Source organism: Protopterus annectens, chromosome 1.part1 (genome assembly GCF_019279795.1).
Source record: "Protopterus annectens isolate FY-2018-M chromosome 1.part1, PAN1.0, whole genome shotgun sequence".
In the NCBI taxonomy this organism is placed as follows: Eukaryota; Metazoa; Chordata; order Ceratodontiformes; family Protopteridae; genus Protopterus; species Protopterus annectens.
The window spans coordinates 1,333,612,852-1,333,631,310 of NC_056726.1; positions in this window are offsets into that span (position 1 = coordinate 1,333,612,852).

An 18,459-nucleotide genomic window follows, 5' to 3' on the forward strand; every position below is an offset into this window, starting at 1 on the left:
TTGCCAAAAGAAATGTTTGCTGTATTATTTTTTTATCTTGATACTTGATTATATAATTGTACTTGTACAGACTTTCCACAGGTTTTCTTGTTGTTTTATCCACACAGAATCATTTTCATTTCAGTCATCTAGCCACATACACTACACATGGTGAATTACAAGTATAACATGCCCTGACTCCAAATGTTTCATCCATATCTGACAGAATCAACAATGGTTCTATGTAAGTGAATGTACCTGCTGTACAAATTCAGCAGTTATAGGTAATTTTCGGGTTGAATATCATAGGGCCATTAATCTGATTAAGTATCATTTTCCAATAGAGCTTTTAAATGAATGCTCCTTTTATAAATGAGTTTTGGTTTCTGGATAAACACATATGGATAACTCATTATTTTTTTCATATCCATTCACAATTACAGAATGTAATGTTCACGCATGATGTACTTTTTTACTTTACACTAACAGTTCACTGCTTCTTGTTGCTATTCTTGTTGCTTTCACCACCTTCCCACATCCCCCCTTTTGACTCGTACCACCTCATCACCTCCTTCTTTTCTTACCCTCAATTCCTCAAGCTTTACACTGCTTAGATATATAGAAACATCCTATCCAGCACCACTTTCGGATACTTGTCTCTTGTTTTCACTTTTCTAGCTGTTACACTCTGCACCTCTATTGCCATTCATCTTATCATCCATATTTCGTTTTCCTGTTACCCCCTTATTCATTCCCTGTACCTCACATGCCAAATTATCAGGAATGTTTCCATTTTGTCCATATATCCTCTTTCAGATTTCCATGACCGCCACCAGATCTTCTTTGCCTACGTAGAATCCAAGAACATATTTAATTATTTATTGATGTTTGATTACTGGGAAAGTTCAACTGGGTAAGTGCCCATTTTGGTGGAGGCCTGGGGAGAAAAGCTCCAAAGCATTACAAAATCATTTTAAGAACAATAATTTTACAATCATCAAAAATAATACAAAAACACATAAATTTTAACCACAGCAGGGCTAGCCAGCCAGTGGAGTGAACCTTGGCTCTAGATGACTATCACTGTTAAAGTGACACCCCTACCCCATGAAATAAAAATGGGGAAAAGAGGGTTGTGGGTGGATAGATGGATCTACAGTTTAAATAATTACACCATATTAGACATAATGTGAGAACTCTGGTTAAAAATGGATAGAACTTATATGACAATCATTTAATATTTACTGAAATTTTAGCCACTTTATAGATAAATTAGAGGTATGTTAGTATAATACAAACAGGAATTACAATATGAAGAGAGAGAAAACACAGGGTTATGGCATATTTAGAAAAGAGAGTCAGTGGACAATTATAGATTGAAATAAGGAAGTGAGTGAAGAAGGTGAGTAAGGCGTTAGGTATAAAGAGGTACTTGTTCATGTTTAATGATATACTATATCCTGGAATTGAGCAAGAACAGGAAGCCTCTCTGAATAGTTTTAAAGGACTGAAGGGAAAGTACTGACCTAATGGATACTGGTACAGAGTTCCAGGCCTTAGCAACATGACATGAGTACAGATCATGCCCAGCAGATTTCATAGGTTTGTGGACAGAGAGGAGTTTTTCATCATTGCCTCATAATTACCAATTGGGAACACGGTTGTGTGGAATGGTATTTAGTGCTGGACAAGCAAATGGATACTTGATAATTTTATAGGTGGTAAGAGGCAATATATAGGTTAGGTGATGGGGCAATTCTATCCAAATTGGGCTTTTTAGTGTTCTACAGTGGTGGGATTTGAAAGGGGTATTTGCTGCAAATTTAGCCACTTTATTATAGCATTATTCAAGTTTAGATTTTTGTGGTGCCTGACAGTGAGTTAGAATGGGAGCACCGTAAAACAGGGAGCATAGGAGGTAAATAGTGTTAGGTGTAGTTTTAGTTGCATTGGTGAGAAAGTTTTTAGCTCTTTAAGGCATCGCTAGTTTTTGCTTATTTTTTAATGTAATTTTGTATATGCAGGTTGAATTTAAGGGTCTACTTTAGAACAGTGAATGATCAGATGATCGAACACTGTTAGAGCGAACACTACATGTCAAACCGACAAAATAGCGAATGGCCGGAACAGCAAATTTTTTCCCAGGGAAAGAAATCGCTGGGTTGACCCATCTGGGTTGTGCTGTTTCCTCCACTGTAGTGTGATCTTGGAGTTGGTATATTTAAGTAGGCAGAGGGTGTTGGGGTGACGCCCCCCACTTTATTTAGTATTTAGTGGGGTTTTTTTTTTTTTTTTTTTTTTTTGGAAACAGCGATTATTCTCCCTGGGAAAAAAATCGCTGTTCTGGTTGTTTGCTGTTTTGGATTTTTGACATTTAGAGATCAATATAACAACATTCGATCATCTGATCATTCATTGTTATAATATAGACTCGAATTTAAGATTATCATCAAATATCATCCCTAATAATTTGCTATGAGAAGTGACTTCATTGGTTGTATTATTAAGAGAAATTATTTTAAATTTTGTTTTGTCATGAGAGAGGGACTTCTAGAAAAAAGAAGTATTTGGGGGGGGGTTGAGCATGAGTTGTAAATTATAACGCCATATTTCAGTGGCTGTTAAAGCACTGAGTAATTCTTTGGAGATGGTTAGGTTGTCTAATATGCATATGAATGTGGAGTCATCTGTGTATTGTATTACAGAGGCCTGTTGTGTGGATGTGCAGAGTGTGTTGGTGAGAATGTTAGGGGACCAAGGACAGAGCCTTCTGGTGCCATTTTACTGACTGCTACCTATTGGACAAGCCACTTTTGAACAATGGAAGAGTGGACTGAGATAGAACTACTGAGGACATTTGAAGTAGAAGTTTGCTATGACCAGTTGTGTTGAAGGTTTAGGCAAGTCTAGAAATTAGGAGGAGACTTGTTTGCTGTTATCTCTATCTTTATTGACAGTATCTACAAAGGATAGAAGTGCAGTGTTAGTACTATGGGAGGGATGGAAGCTGTGTTGTGTTGGGGATAATAATTTCTGCAGGAGATAGGTTAGCAAGAACATTGGATAGGAATACATTTTCAAGTATTTGGAGGGGGGGATAAGATTACTAAAGATATAGGGTTAGTGATGTCTGTTGAATTTCCTTCTTTATTTAGAGGGATAATGTGTGATTTCTTTTTCAGAGACAGGGAATGTGTGATTCCTGGCTTGACCTATTTATAAAGATTGACACTGAAAAGGCAATGCTATTAGTTGCTGTTTTAATGTAATTTGCTTGCAAGATCATCAGCTGAAGTACAACATGGTTTGAGTTTGTTTAAGAGTAATTTTATATAGGATGTGGGCACAGGTTTGAAGATGAAAGTGGATTTAGTGTTTGGCAGGGTTGGGATTAGATGTTCAGGAATCCTTTTTTAAGGACCCTATACTATCTATGAAATAAGAGTTGAATTCCATTACTGTTTTGAGTTGTGAGTTATTGGGAGAGACGTTAGGGTTAAAAGTTTTGGCCTGGATATGGGATTTCTTTAATGGCAAGCCAGAATTATTTTAGAGTTGTCATAGCATAGTATTTTTTTCTTCATTTATTTGCTTTTAGTACAACTGTGGAGCATTCTGAAGTTTTCACAATATTGTGGGGTTTTGTATTTTTGTCATTCGTTCAACATTTTTTCTCCCTCATGAATTAGCATTCTACACTTTTTGGAGAGCCAAACTGCATTATTTGTTTCAGTCTCTTCCATCTAGGGGCTGCAATCCTATTTAGGATGTTTAGGAAAGTTGTACTGAATTAATTTACAGCATCATCTAAGGGGAGGATTTTTTTGGATGTTCTGCTTGATAATGATAGGGTAGAAATGAATATTTCTGGGTTAAACTTGGGCAGGTTGTGCTTTGTTTTATAAATATGCTGTTTAAGTGGATATCTGAGATGAGTGGTTGCATAGCCTGGGAGATGGTCACTGAGAGAGTCTGACATTGTACCTGTGGTGGTGAATCTGTTAGAGTCTGATACTAAAATCCAGTTTAATAAGGACTTTGATGTCTTGCTATAATGTGTGGGTCTATTAATTAGTTGTGTGAAACCACATAAGTTCATCTTAGATGGAGTGGGAAGTTATAGGTTATGTCCAAACAACTGATATTGACATCACCTAGTAGTATTTTTTTCTTGTAGAATTGTTACTGATATCTAATGTAGGATATCTTCTAGTGTAGCTGTATTGTCATCAAAAGGGATATAAAGGACAGTAATACATACTTGTTTATTTTTCTGGAAAACAATGAAAAGACGTGCTGAATTGCATTTTAGTATTGATTCGCTGTAGAAGAAAATGTTGTAGTTGTTGAGAAATAATAGAGCAGTACCACTAACTTTCCTCTTTATACTGTCATTATGGTTGATATCATAGCTGGTAGGTGTAATTTTGGAGATGTCTATGCTAGGTTTAAGGTATACCAAAAATGTCAGGCTTGTGTTGGTTAACCCAGGCATGGAGTTCATTAGTTTTATTTATTATGCTTCTAATCTTTATGGAAGCAAAAGTTATATTATCATGGTGCAGGGCAGACCATTGTGGGGTTAGGGTGGTGTGTGGAAGGGAATTGTCTTGATGTTCTTTACGATAGGAGGAGCCATGTGAGTGCAAGCGTGATGGGTGTTATAGATGGGTCTAGGACCATGGTGAATGTCTCTTCCTAGAAGGATTTTAGTATATGGGGTATTATTGATTCTTGTTTTTGGTGAGTATTTTTTTCACTTAATTTTATTTTGATTTGAGTTGAAATGCAGTTAATTAGTCTATATTTGGGGAAAGGTGAGGGGCATCATTAAATATATTTGGTGGGATGTGTGGAGAGTTTAGGGAGGAAGTATGGATAGGTGGGTGGGACACAGATGGAGAGATGTTGAGAGTTATTACTGAGTCATCATAATATGAGAGATGGTTCAGTAGGAGAAGAAAAATAGAGGATAAACTGCACAGTAGCATGATTAAATAAAGAGATTTATACTTTATTGATGGCAGGTAGTGGGGAAGTTCAAATCAAGATGGACGCAATAAGTACATACATTTCATGCTTGCATCTTCTGTCATGCACCTCCCAAATTTTGAGTCTGATTTCCTTCCTTCTTTATTAGAGTTCTAGCTAGCTATTCATACGGCCGATGCTATTTCCCAATCTGTCACCTCCCCAACTTTGAGGAGCTAAGAAAACAGAGAAAAATGTAACAAACTGCTAAGATTTTTGCCAAACTTGGAGCACAGTAAGTCTTCACATTTGACTGCAAATGCATTAAAGACCAATTGAAATCTGCAAATCATGCCCCTAACATTTTGTGCCCAGTGTGGCTACCCCCTTCACCTCACCCTAGCTATGCTTCTAGCTCTTATATAATAATTTTGGTGCAAGATACCATCTGTGCAGCACTTGTATTATCTGATATCCTAGCCCCATGCATTTTCTGCATCCCTCATGTTATTTTGATGACCTGTTGCCATTCATCTTCCATAGTTAGCTACCTTTTTTACTTCTCCCATCCTTTCCTTATGTCTTTTTTTGTGGCTTCCTCCATTTCCCACTCTGGTCTTCATAGATCATTCTACTTTTACCGTTCCCCTGTTTTCAGATTTTGTTTGGTATATGTACACCACTTATTTTTATTACTCCAAAGTTCTCTATTAATTCTTATATGGTTTTGATTACTGCTTGCTCCTCCCACTCTCACATTAGCCCCCCCCTTTTCCCTTCCATTTTTCTGTTTCTTCCCTGTGCAAGTGCACAATCCTCCCTCCTCCCACCCACACACCATTTATTTTCAACAGAAATGTTCTACCGCCTTTGCCCTTGTGCCTTAACAGGTTCACTAGAGACACTCCTAAAACATACACACAGCAGGCTCAACCAGGCTCATCCAAAACATAGTCAGAGTCTACTCCATTCACCCACAATTTATTTTTGGCAGAAACCTCCTACCACCTCTGCCCTTGTGCTTTAAGTAAGTGTTAGGCAGCCAGTAATTTTGCATGCATTTTAGCCTGTACAGTGACCAGTCTACAGACAACTGTTTCTATGCCCTAGTAGGTAATCAATAGCTTTAAAGTCCATCTGGCCAGCTTTTACTCTCTGCTTCCTAACAGACATTCAGATGTATTCCTTATCATTCTTTTGGACTGCTTTTACTCTGCAACTATTTCTTTCTCTTATTTTTCCTTCACATTTTTCTAGACTTGCTGCTCAAATTATTTGTCTCCTCTTGTCTCCTCTCAGTGGCACTGTATGCTTTCAAGGAACTCAGCCTTAGTCTTCCTTCCTTACATTTATTTCTCCTTGGCTCCCTTCCTTAAGTTTATTTCTCCTTGTCCCAGACACTTGATAAATCAATTTCAGTTCTAAGCCAGTATTTTTGCCCAGTCACCTTCAACTCAATGCTCTCATCCTACTATTTAAGTTAAAAAAGCAAAAGTATGTTTTTATTTTTTTTTAATTTTAATTTAGAAGTTTTCCTACAAGTAAACAGCTCTATAATTTACATAACAATGAAGTTTGCAGTTGGAATGTCTGTCTGAAGGCTGTACTTTTATGCAAATTATTGGTAAACATTTTGCCAGCTCAAAACAAAGAACTTTGCCTACTACTCTTACTTACTACTAATTATTACTCTCTTGTCATTGACCACAGCAGCTTCATTGGTACTCCTCCCATCCAACTTGGCTGTACTGATTGCTTTTAACAGTCGCCTGTCTAGAGTAAGGGGTGAACCTGCTCACTTCACTCTCCTACCCTACCCCCAGTACACACCCACCCCATACACTGCACTTGTCCTCTCCACTTCTCCACCCACTACTCTCCATAAACCAATCCCATCATTCAAGTCTCCATACAAAACTCAGTACACCAACTCCACACAAACTTTTCTCAAATGCACCATGTCCATCTCATCTTGCATCCACCTCTATATTCTCTCACCTCCTGTTTTCCACACTGGCTTTTTACTTGCCCTATCCCTTTATACTATTTTATAGGTTCATAGGTTCATAGGTTCATACTAGGGTATCTGCCCTAGGGCATTTATAAGCCTAGCCAGAGTGTGTTTAGCTTTTGCCACCCATTTTCAATGAATTTTGCTATGCCCTTTTTCGAGGTTAGTATACTGTGCCTCTGTCTAACAGTGAGAGAGAAGTGATACCCAGGGTAAACCTACGATCACCCATCCACTCATCAAGATTCCTCTTGAAGAGAGTCAATGAGAGACTCTGCCTAACCTGGACTGGGATTTTTTTCCAGAGTGAAGGGTGCCTCTGGGTTATGAATCTGTCCCTCCATCATGTCCTATTTATTTCAGTGCTGAGGTTCAAGTCTCACGAGCACGTAGCTCGATGGGATTTGGATTTTCTGAAGTGCAGCATGTCCATTATTTCTGGGTTGGACATGACTTTATACGTCAGGCACAGATCGCCTCTGAGCAGGCGGTATGCCACTGAGTAGAGCTGGAGTTTCTTTACCCGGGCAGCATATGGCATCTGTCTGAGCCCTTTGATCCTCTTGCTGAGGTACTTTTGGGGTCTTTCCAGTTGCTGCAGGTGTCTCGTAAGGTACATCCCAAAAGGGGCATTGTACTCAGTTATGGGCCTGATGAGGGATGAGTAAAGAGGCACGATGACCTCCCCTGATCCAGATGTGAATCCCTTCATGATTAGGTGGGCTATATAAAATGTTTTTCTAACCACCTTGGCCACGTGGTTTTCAAATGAGAGATTGCTATCAACTTGGGTCCCCAGGTCCCTAATTACTTCTTCCATACTTAATGGATTATCACCTATGTGGTAATTTGTGGGTACTTTGTTTTTGCCAAATGGGATGGCTATACACTTTTTGGCATTTATCTTGAGGCCATGGCTATGGCACCAGTTGTCTGTTTCTATGAGGCCCTTTTGCAGGATGTTTGTGTCGGCTGGAGAGTTGATTATGGCGCCTAGTTTGCAGTCATCTGTGAACTTGGTCAGCCACAGTCCTTCTGTGTTGGCCTGTACCTCCGAGAAATATATACCGAACAAGAGAGGTCCCAGGACTGAGCCTTGTGGGACGCCCCTTGTAACTGGTTTGGAGTCTGACATGGTGCCAGCAATTCTAACCATGTGGGTTCTGTCCTTGAGCCAGTTTGCAACCCATCTAGTGACATAGGGGTTTATATTTAAGCTGGTGAGCTTATCTATAATGCCCGAGTGGGGTATTGTATTGAAGGCTTTTGCGAGGTCCAGGTAGGCTGTGTGGACCACCTTCCCCTCGTCAATGGCCTTGGTGACTTTTTCAAAGAAATTGACCAGGTTTAAGAGGCAGGATCTGCCCTTAACAAAGCCGAACTGGGTAGGATCCAGTGTCTGTAGGTCCCCAATATCTTTATTTATGAGGTCCATGATGATCCTTTCCATAGCTTTGAAGACCAAGCTAGTCAAGCTTATGGGGCAATAGTTTCCAGGATCCGTTGAGGCACCACCTTTGTGGAGAGGGACCACTGTTGCTGTACGCCACTCTTTGGGTACATATCCTGTAGTAAGGTTGAGACTGAACAGTAGTTTTATGTTTAGGTTTAGCTCTTCTTGGAGTTCATGTAGGACGCAGCCCAGGACACCGTCTTGTCCCATTGATGCTGTGTTTTTTGCTTTGGAGAGGGCAGCTCTTACCTGAGCATCTGAAATGCTAGGGGGGCAGCACTCTGCTGGGATAGATATTTGCCCTTTTGGTGGGGAGGGGGGGAGAAGTTTGCGCTGAACCTGTCAGCTAGGATTTTGGCAATGTCTGTGGGTTCAGTGTATTTTTTGCCATTTTGGACTAATTCTGAGCATATCTGGGAATTCCCACCCAGGTTCCTAACATAACTAAAGAAAGCCTTGTGATTATCCTTAGTGTCCTGTGCAATTTTTGTCTCGAAGATGGCCTTAGACGATTTTATGAGTGCCCATAGTTTTTTGCTAATACTGATCAGAGATGCCTTCCCTTTTTGGGATTTTGCTCTACCATGTAGTAGCTTCTTCCTTCTATTGTGTAGTTTGTTTATGGCTGGGGTCCACCAGACATAAATTCTAGGAACCTTTGGGCTAGGGTGTTGGAGCTAGAGTAATGCTCCCAGTCTATGTTTGGGTAGTTGAAGTCACCCAATATAATGGTGTTTGGAGAGCCCTTCATATTTCCCAGTGTTCTCAGGAAGGCCAAGTGGGGTTCCTGGGTTTGGGAGGGTGGTCTGTAGCAGGCTATAAACTGGAAGGCAGTTTTACCCACTGTTAGTTGCACATGGATAGTCTCTGATGCTTCGTGCTGTGCCACCAACCTGGAGGTGTGGGTATCTTTGACGGATATTGATACTCCCCCTCCTTTTGTGGTTTGGTCCAAGTTTTGGGGCCGAAAAGCATGGTATGAGGTATAACCTGGTAGTGCTGGGGTGCTCTCGGGAGCCTTGAACCAGGTTTCTGTTACTGCACAGATATCTATGTTCTCCATGCTAAGGAGAGTTTCACGTGCATGCATCTTGAGGTTTAGACTTCTGGCATTGAGTAGCATTACTCTTAGTTTCTTATCCCTTGTGATACCTATGGAGGTGGGTTTGTCTTTTGAGCCTTGCCTAAAAAAGGCACTATGGGGGTAGCAAGAGCCTTTGTCAATATCCAAAAGCCCAGGGGTGACAGGTGCAAGCCATCCCTAGCGAAGCATCGTGGCTTGTCGAGCATGTCATCCAGGGCTGACAGGCATTGGATCACCTTTGAATGACACCAATACTTAAGCCAATTGTTGAAATTGATCATCTTGTCTTCATATTGTGGCATCATTCTTGGTGAGAGTAAGATGCTACTCAAGGTCAGGGTCATACCGGCCTAGGCTACATGCTCAGAGAGCTCCTCTATGTCTCTTATCATGTAGTCCAGGGAGGTACGTCTCACGTCATACACACCAGCATGGACAATGACTGAGTCCTATTTGTACTTGCCTTGGAGTGACCTGAGTGCTTGTGTTAAATAGAGGATCCTAGCGCCCGACAGGCAGCTCACCGTGACCTTCTCCTTGTTCAGCCTGGTGAGCGGGATGTCAGTGTGCCTGACGATAGAGTCACCTATTACAAGTGTATCAGGTGTGTTGTTTAGCCTTAAGGGCTGTGACTGTTTGGCACACTGGCTTTGTGAGCTATGTGTTGCACGTGTTTTGTTTTGGGGTAGCAGTTGCTTGGGTGTCTGCTTTGGAGGTCTCTGCTGCTTAGGCAGATTTTTATTTAGAGCCTCTGAGTATGTTTTTGTCTGTTTATGTGTTTGGTTTGCTGTCGAGGTAGGTCTATGTGATACCGGAATTGTAGTGAGTGTGGTTTCCTTCTCCTCCTGACTGGTTACGCCAGTACTGAGTTGAGAGAGCTTAGCCTTCAGTTTGGCTATATGGTTGCATCTCTCACATGTGTTGGAATTTCTTGGGAGGAGGAGAGGGTTGTCTGTGTACATGAGGCAGTTGTAACATTGCCTCAAGAGTCCCAGATTCACCAGCTGGACCAGAGAGGAGATTGACAACTGACCTTTGGACATGCTAGAATAGTACTGGGAATTCCTTTATAATTGAATTAAAGGGCCAATGGAAAACAAGGTACTCAAGGGGAGTTTGTGAGGGTGTAGTGCTTTTAATTTTTTAGTGCTGACTTATATAATTGCTTTAGTGAGCAAGTGCCAGGCTTTAGAGTAGGAATAGGGTGTGTATTATGAGAACTAGATCAGTTCTAAGGGAAAAAGTGAAGAGCAGACTTTGTGGAGCCGAGAATGGTTTAAATCGCGCAAAGCCGCGCCAAAGCGGGTTTTATACAGGGGGACTTGAAAGAGCTAGAAATTGGCCCAAAACAGCCAATAGACTACCAGATTCTTGTGTTGGGAACACTCCTCTAGGGATAGATAAGCTGCTCTAATCTCCCCACTGCCACTGGTGAACAAAGAAGCCTCCCTTTATCCAAGAAAGGAAATGGGCAACACAGGAACTTTCCAAAAGTCAGAATACAGCAAAGCCTGTATTTGGACTACTCTAGGTCAGGAAAGACAGGAAACAAGGATATTTTTTTTTCTTTTTTGCAACAAACAGCATGAAAATGCAATAAATATGTAACACAGGCTAGCACACTTGAGTGTGTAGCCTCAACAGGTAAATGCAACAAACAGGACAAATTTTAAAAGTGCAGGTGCAAAAACAAGTTTAAACAGTTTAAAACAGTTCAAGAAGCAGAACTCCTATTACTCTCCTATTTAATTTGTCACTCTGGACAATAGAATAACAATACATTCCCTTATGTTGCTAATCTGCTACTCATTAGCTGCATGCATGCATTAATTCAAACCATCTTCTTTTACTACTCACAACACTCTTCTCAGATATGCTGTCCCCTCATTTACTCATATTCTTTCACTCATATACTTTGCCCAACTTATATCCTGCAACACCCCCTATACAGTTATCCCAGTAGATGCCATACTGCTCCATCATTCCCAATTAACACCCACTACAACTTCACTATACCGCCTACCCTTTACAACACATCAAATATCAACCTTTTTTAAGAATGGGTACATATACTACAACTCCTCTCTGTGAAAACTAGGCATCAAACCCAAACTGAAATACAAGTAACCCTATTTCTATAAAATCTTACCATACCTGAAATCTTGTGGCAATATCCATCCTAATCCAGGTTAAAACAACTATTATAAACACAGGAATCCCACTAAACTCTAAAAATAATTTACAAACCACAAATTAGAACAACTCTAACACATTGTTATCTACCAGCAACAGGCTTTTTCATTGAGCCCATATAACCCAAACAAACCCCAAAATAGATGCACCAGAAAGACTCCATTGTTAACCAATTTAACTCATACTTTGTAAATGATGCTGACTCTGTCTTAAACCCACAATCTTCTACAACTGGTATAATATGTCCAGACTACACAGATCATTCCCAAGTTTTACCATCAAAAAACTACTGAAAATGTTGAAACCCACCATCCTTGCCCCAGATGACTTACCAGCTGAATACATCAAAACAGCTGCAGATGCTCTGGCATACCCTGTGCTATTCTTAATAAACTAGTCAATGAAGGAAAGCTATGTTCCCACTCTGTGAAAAATCCTACATACTTCAACTAAATAAGTATAGAAATTTGCTCACCTGTCCAATTACAAGCCCATAACTATCCCATCTTCTTTGTCTAAAGTATGTGAAAATTGCATAATATCCCAAGTTCTTACCTACATTACTGAAAACTCACTACTTTCTCCCTAAACAGTGCCATTATTGCATTAATCTGTTTTCTTAGAACAGTAAATCAAAGCAGAAAAAACAATAACCTTATCTCTTCCATATTCCCTGATCTGCCCAAAGCCTTCCACATGGTGTCACACTAAACATTACTATGCACAAATTCTTCTCTAGGCTTTGATAAACTCTTATCTTAAACAGACAACAAACTGTAAAGTGACAAAACAACATATTTTTCTTTCTCGCAGTAACTATGGAGTCCCTCAAGAATCTATACTAGGTCCATTGCTTTTTAATACATATATTCATTAATGACCTGTATTTAGGAACCTAACAAGCAGCTGTCATCCAATGTACAGATGATTCCACAATTATCTGCTCTGCTGAAAACATGATGAAGGTGGGACACTGTGCTGAAAACATGGCTAAACTACAATAGTAAATACAAGAAGCTCTCTCATAAATTGAAACTTGGCTAACTGACTCACAGCTTTTACTTAACCGCCCAAAAATCCACATCTATCTTATATATCCCCAAAGCATCTATCCAACCCCAAAATTCCTTCTCAGTTCTATCATCAAGCAACACCTAGATATTAATGGTAACCTAAGCCAAACTCCTAGGGATTGCCATTCATGAAAACCTAAAATTCACTTACCACATAAAATAGGCTGCAAAGAAACCTATCAAAAATTGGGAGCCCTCTTTAGAGCCAAACCCTGCCTAAAAGAACAGGCTAGAATAAGTATTGCCTCATCTCTTTTCATCCCTACTCTTCTATATGCAGCCCCCTTACTCATCAATTTATAATGTAACCAGCTCTTCTTAACTGACCAATACTATAATAAAGCTGCAAAATCTGTTGCTAACAATCATTATAGGATACATCACTGCCTTGGACTGAAGTCACTTCAGTGTCTTGAATTAAAACATTATTTAACCTTTCACAGCTTGTCATGACACATAAGCTCATATATGTCCCAGACAAATAGCCAAGTCTAAGCAATGTTCTAACTCTACAGTCCCAAAAGATCATTACGGTCATCTGACAAGATGTTGCTAACTGTAACCAGATCAAACAATACTGCTGGAGACTCCCTATACTCCTTCTATTTTACTAAAATTTGGAATTACATACTTCTATCTCTGTTAGAATATTAGAAAATAATAAATATTTTCAAACTATAATTAAAGATCACCTAAAATATACTTGGCTACGTTTTTGCATATCTCCTGGGATATCCTAAATACTGCCTCTCTCAACCTCTTTTCCTGGGCCTCTGTACTCTCTTTATAGCCTCTCTACTTACTGAATGTCTCCAATACTCCTTCTAGTATAGCCAGAATCTGGTCTACTGTTCTTTGTACTTCAAAAAACTTTCTACACTATTTGTCAGTCTTACAATTTAGAAATTTTCTTTATGCCACAAAGCTTTGTAACAAATTGCATTGCATGTCAGTTACAAATAATATGTTTTCATTTTCTTGTCCTCAAATGTAACATTGTTTGACGTTTTTATTCTACTGTATATACTATATCAGGTGTAAAAAAAATGATCAAACTATGACTCACTTATAGTGACCTAAATGTATTTATGCCTATTGTTTAAAATGTAGTAAAGATTGTTTTACTGTTTTCTATTTTATTGTAGAACTTTTATCCCCACATCTCCTCTGAGAAGGGGCAGCAAGTCTACCAAGTGGTAAATAAATGTAATAAATAAACAGATAAACAAATAAATGTCTGTTTCTTTTCTTTTCCCCCCAAGTGATTTTGCCTTATATTTTTACTCCTCTTTCATTTTTTCGTATTTTTCTTACTATTTTAATCTGCCCTCTGTTCTCTTGTTTTTTGTTTTCTCCATGCTCTCTATCATCCTAAGCAGACTGCATGCTATGGTCTACATGGATATATGTGGGAGCCCTCAGCCCCCTACCTTCCTACTCAGCTTGTTTTCTAAGAGTCCCCATCTCTCTTTCTCTATCTAACCTTCCAAGTTCTTCTGTAATTTTAGACATTTGAAATTTAGTAAGTCCACTGACAAGATTATGAATATGTACATAGGTTCATAGGTGTGTACTAGGCTAATGGCCCTGGAGCCTTTACAAGCTTAGTCCATAGAAGTGCCCTGGCATCGTGCTGCCCGACATTAGTTCCCAGTGCCTCTATCAAACAGAGCCACAGGAGTGATCCCTGGGGTGAACTTTCTATTTCACATTCACTCATCAAGATTTCTCTTGAAGAGGGCCAGTGAGGTGCTCTGCTTGACATGGATGGGAAGTCTATTCCAGAGCATGAGCAGTCTCTGGGTTATGAACCTGTCTCTCCAGCATGTTCTGTTGATTGTGGTAATGAGGTTAAGGTCTCTGGAGTGTGTGGTGTAAAGGGATTGGGATTTCTTTAGATGTAGCATTTCTAACAGAGCTGGGTCAGACATGGCTTTGTAAGTCAAGCAGAGATCGCATCTTAGAAGATGATATGAGACAGAGAATAGCTGGAGTTTTTGAGCCTGTCCATGTAGGACATGTGTTTAAGGCCTAGGATCCTCTTTGTGGGGTACTTTTGTGGCCTTTCCAGCTGTTGCACGTGTCTAGTGAGGTACATGCCAAATGGGGCATTATACTCAATGATCGGCCTAATGAGGGAAGTGTAGAGCGAGATGATGACCTCTTTCTTCCTGGATGCAAAACCCTTGGTAATGACATGTGCCACACAGAAGGACTTTCTGACCACAGTGGCAATGTGGTGGTGGAAGGAGAGGTTGCTGTCAAACTGTATCCCCAGATCTCTTATAATGCCTTCAGTGTTCAATGGACTCCCATCGATGTGGTAATTAGTGGGAACTGAGTTTTTCCCAAAGGGGATGACAATGCATTTTTTTTTGGCATTCAGTTTGAGTCATTGATCTCAGTGAGGCCTTTCTGTAGGATGTCTACATCACTTGGGGAGGTAATAATGGCTCCCAGCTTGCAGTCATCTGCGAACTTGGTCAGCCAGAGGCCCTCTGTATTGGCTTGGACTTCTGAGAAGTAGATGCCAAACAGGAGAGGACCCAGGACCGATCCCTGTGGGACTCCATTTGTGACTGGTTAGCAGTCTGACTCTGAGTCCACTACTTTCACACTGTGGGTTCTATCTGTGAGCCAATTTGCAACCCACCTTGTGATATAGGGGTTGATGCCTAGTTTGGTGAGTTTATCAATAATTCCTGAGTGGGGAATGGTATCAAAGGCCTTGGCCAGATTGAGGTAGGCTGTATGAACTGCCTTGCCCTCATCCACAGCTCTAGTGACTGACCCAAACAAGTCAACCAGGTTGAGCAGGCATGATCTACCTTTCACAAAACTAAACTGCGTGAGATCTAGAGTATGGAGATTCCCTATATCCTTGTTAATTAGGTCTGTGATGACCCTGGTGTGCTCCTCTATGATATCTCCCACTATTCCCCTTAATAGTTGGCATTACTATTATACATTTTCCTTTTTATACTTCATCACTAGATGTTTCCCCATTCTTCCCCAATTAACCACCTGTAGTCCATCAAATGCTACTGCTTAGTTCCACTGCATTTTATACATCTCCCTCATGATCAGTTTTCATTGTTGTTTCTCTGACTTTAGTTCTTCTGTCTATACCATTTTTAAATAATTCCCTTGCCATCTTGCCCTGTTCTGCTTTCAGTTTTGTAATCTCCTCCTCATTTTGCCTCTTTTGTTCACCAGTACTCTCTCATGATTTTTCTCCTAACTGCTGCTTTGATTCCAGTCACCCAGTGCTTTCCCGTTTCATCCATGTCTATATTATTCTCCTTCACTATCTCCTCTATCAGTATTTGGAATTGCTGTTTTTTTTCCTGATCTTTTCCTTTGCAGCTTGTCCATCTCCATGCCATACTCTCCCCCTGTCCCCTCATCATCCTTATTAACATTGCTACCATAATATGTACCTCCTGCACCCTTTTTAGAGTTTCTTTTTTCTCTAGTGTTCTGTCCATTCTAATGGCTTGAATCAATATGTTTCTGTAAAAGTGTACTCCTTCCTTTCAAAGTACTTTCCATATATACTTTCACACCCCTTCTTTCAAGTTCATTTCTAAATCTCTTTTTGTCCTTATGCTGTATTCTCTTTTGCCAAAGAGCCTATCTTTCTAGGAATCTAGAGTGATGCTGAAATCCCTTCTGATGATTTCCCCTCCATTTCTTTTTATCTGAATCCACTCTTCAAGGAACCTGCTGTTAAAATCTTCTATGCCCTTCTCTGGGGCATACAGGTTGCCTGTTGTTCATCTCCTTCCATTTATTCTTCCTTACCAAATGATCCATCTCTTCTCACTTTTCTGCACCATTTCAATCACAACCTGTTGTTCCTTTTTTAAAGGGGTTTATCATTACATTTTGCCCACCCCCCTCGACTTTCTTGTCTGTTTCTCTCTTGGGTGCTGTAGGCTCATGATTCCTTCCCTTTTTTACCTTTAAGTTGGTCTCCTGAAACACATCCCTAACATCCTACTCATTCTGCTGTCTACCTTTTTTCCTTTTGATCAAGTGTGAAGCAACTACCACCCCCCCCCATGTTCCAGGGTACCACTTTGCAGAGATGGACTTTTTGTCCTTTGATCTTTGCTAATCTCCTCAGTACAGTTTGACTTGTCACCCCCCAAGCCTGTAATTTGAATCCCACTGGACTTGGGGCATTCACCTTGTCTCTTATCCGAGTGCTCTTTTGGCCATGTCATTTGTCCTTTTGCCTTCAGTAATTCATGACTGTATCCTATTGGGGCAGGTGTTGTCATAATTATTTCTTACTCTGCTTCCTCCTTTTTACATTCAGATTGCACAACACTTTTGGCCACTGCTTTAAAGAAAACACTTACATTTATAGAAATCTGCCTACAAATATTTGTGCCCCCTCTCTTTATCCTATACGTTTCTGTCCCAACATCATCATTATCATCATCATCATAACTCCTTTTATTCCATTTTTATATGGGACCGGGGTGACATGTCAACTTTTGCCATCTCACTAGATTCAGTGCCACTCTCGTACCTTCTTCAACAGTCATGCCTAACTGTTGCTGATCTTCTTTCACACAATCCATCCACTTCTTTGCTGGATGCCCTTATTTTCTCTTGCCACCTTCCTGTCTGTTCCAAATCTTCTTTGCTACACATGCGCCTAAACCCCCATAATCTGATCTCTTTTATCTCTGCAATTGAAGCTACTCCTGCTTCTGCTCTGATGTCCTCATTTCTTTGTCTGTCCCACAGTATGCATCCTGCCACCCATCTCAGGCACTTCATTTCAATCACCTCTTGCTTTCACAGCTGCTCTGTCTTTACTGCCCAAATTTCTGTACCATATAATAGTACTGATCACAGCACTGTTTTGTACACCTCCCTTTTCAGCTTCTTTGGCATTCTTCTGTCATACACTTCTCCTGATACTCTGTGCCAATGGGCTGCAGTCCCTCTGATTCTAGCTTTCACCTCCTCATTCATATTTCCCATCTCTTAACTCATCATTCACAGATTCTTGAAGCTACTAACCTGTTACACTATTTTCACTTCTATCTCAATTCTCAGTTTCTTCTAAACTCCACCGTTTGCTGCCATTACAATGGTCTTATCAGTACTTAGTTTCATCCCATGTGCCTTCAATTTTGCATTCCATTCCCCTATCCTTTTCTGAAGTTCTTGCTGAGAGTCTGCATGTTTGTATCACTGAGCCCCTGTACATAACATGCACTAATTCTACCAATGTTTCTGGGACTTCAAACCATTGCAAGAATGTCTAAATCAGCTCTCTTAGGACCTTTCCATATATTTTCTTCAAGTCTAGGAATGCCTAGTTGGGGTCTTTCCTGTTCTCTAGATTCTTCTCAGCTATCTATTTCACTGCAAGCATTAGGTCAGCTGTGCTGCATCCTGATCTGAATCCAAACAGCTCATGTTCTAATCTTACCTTCTACTACTCAGCATACTCTCTGCCAACATTAGTCTGGAAATTTCAACCTATAAAACCCTTGGCTTCTAAATATGTGCATACTGTTACTCCTGGAATTTAATAAATTACAAATACTTCCTACCTTTGAATAATGTTCCATGCTCATAATGTTCCATGTTTATAGATCCCATCAGTCTTTTTTAATGTCATTTACCCCCTTTTGCCTATAACTTCAGTGACGTACGTCTCTTGGTTTCT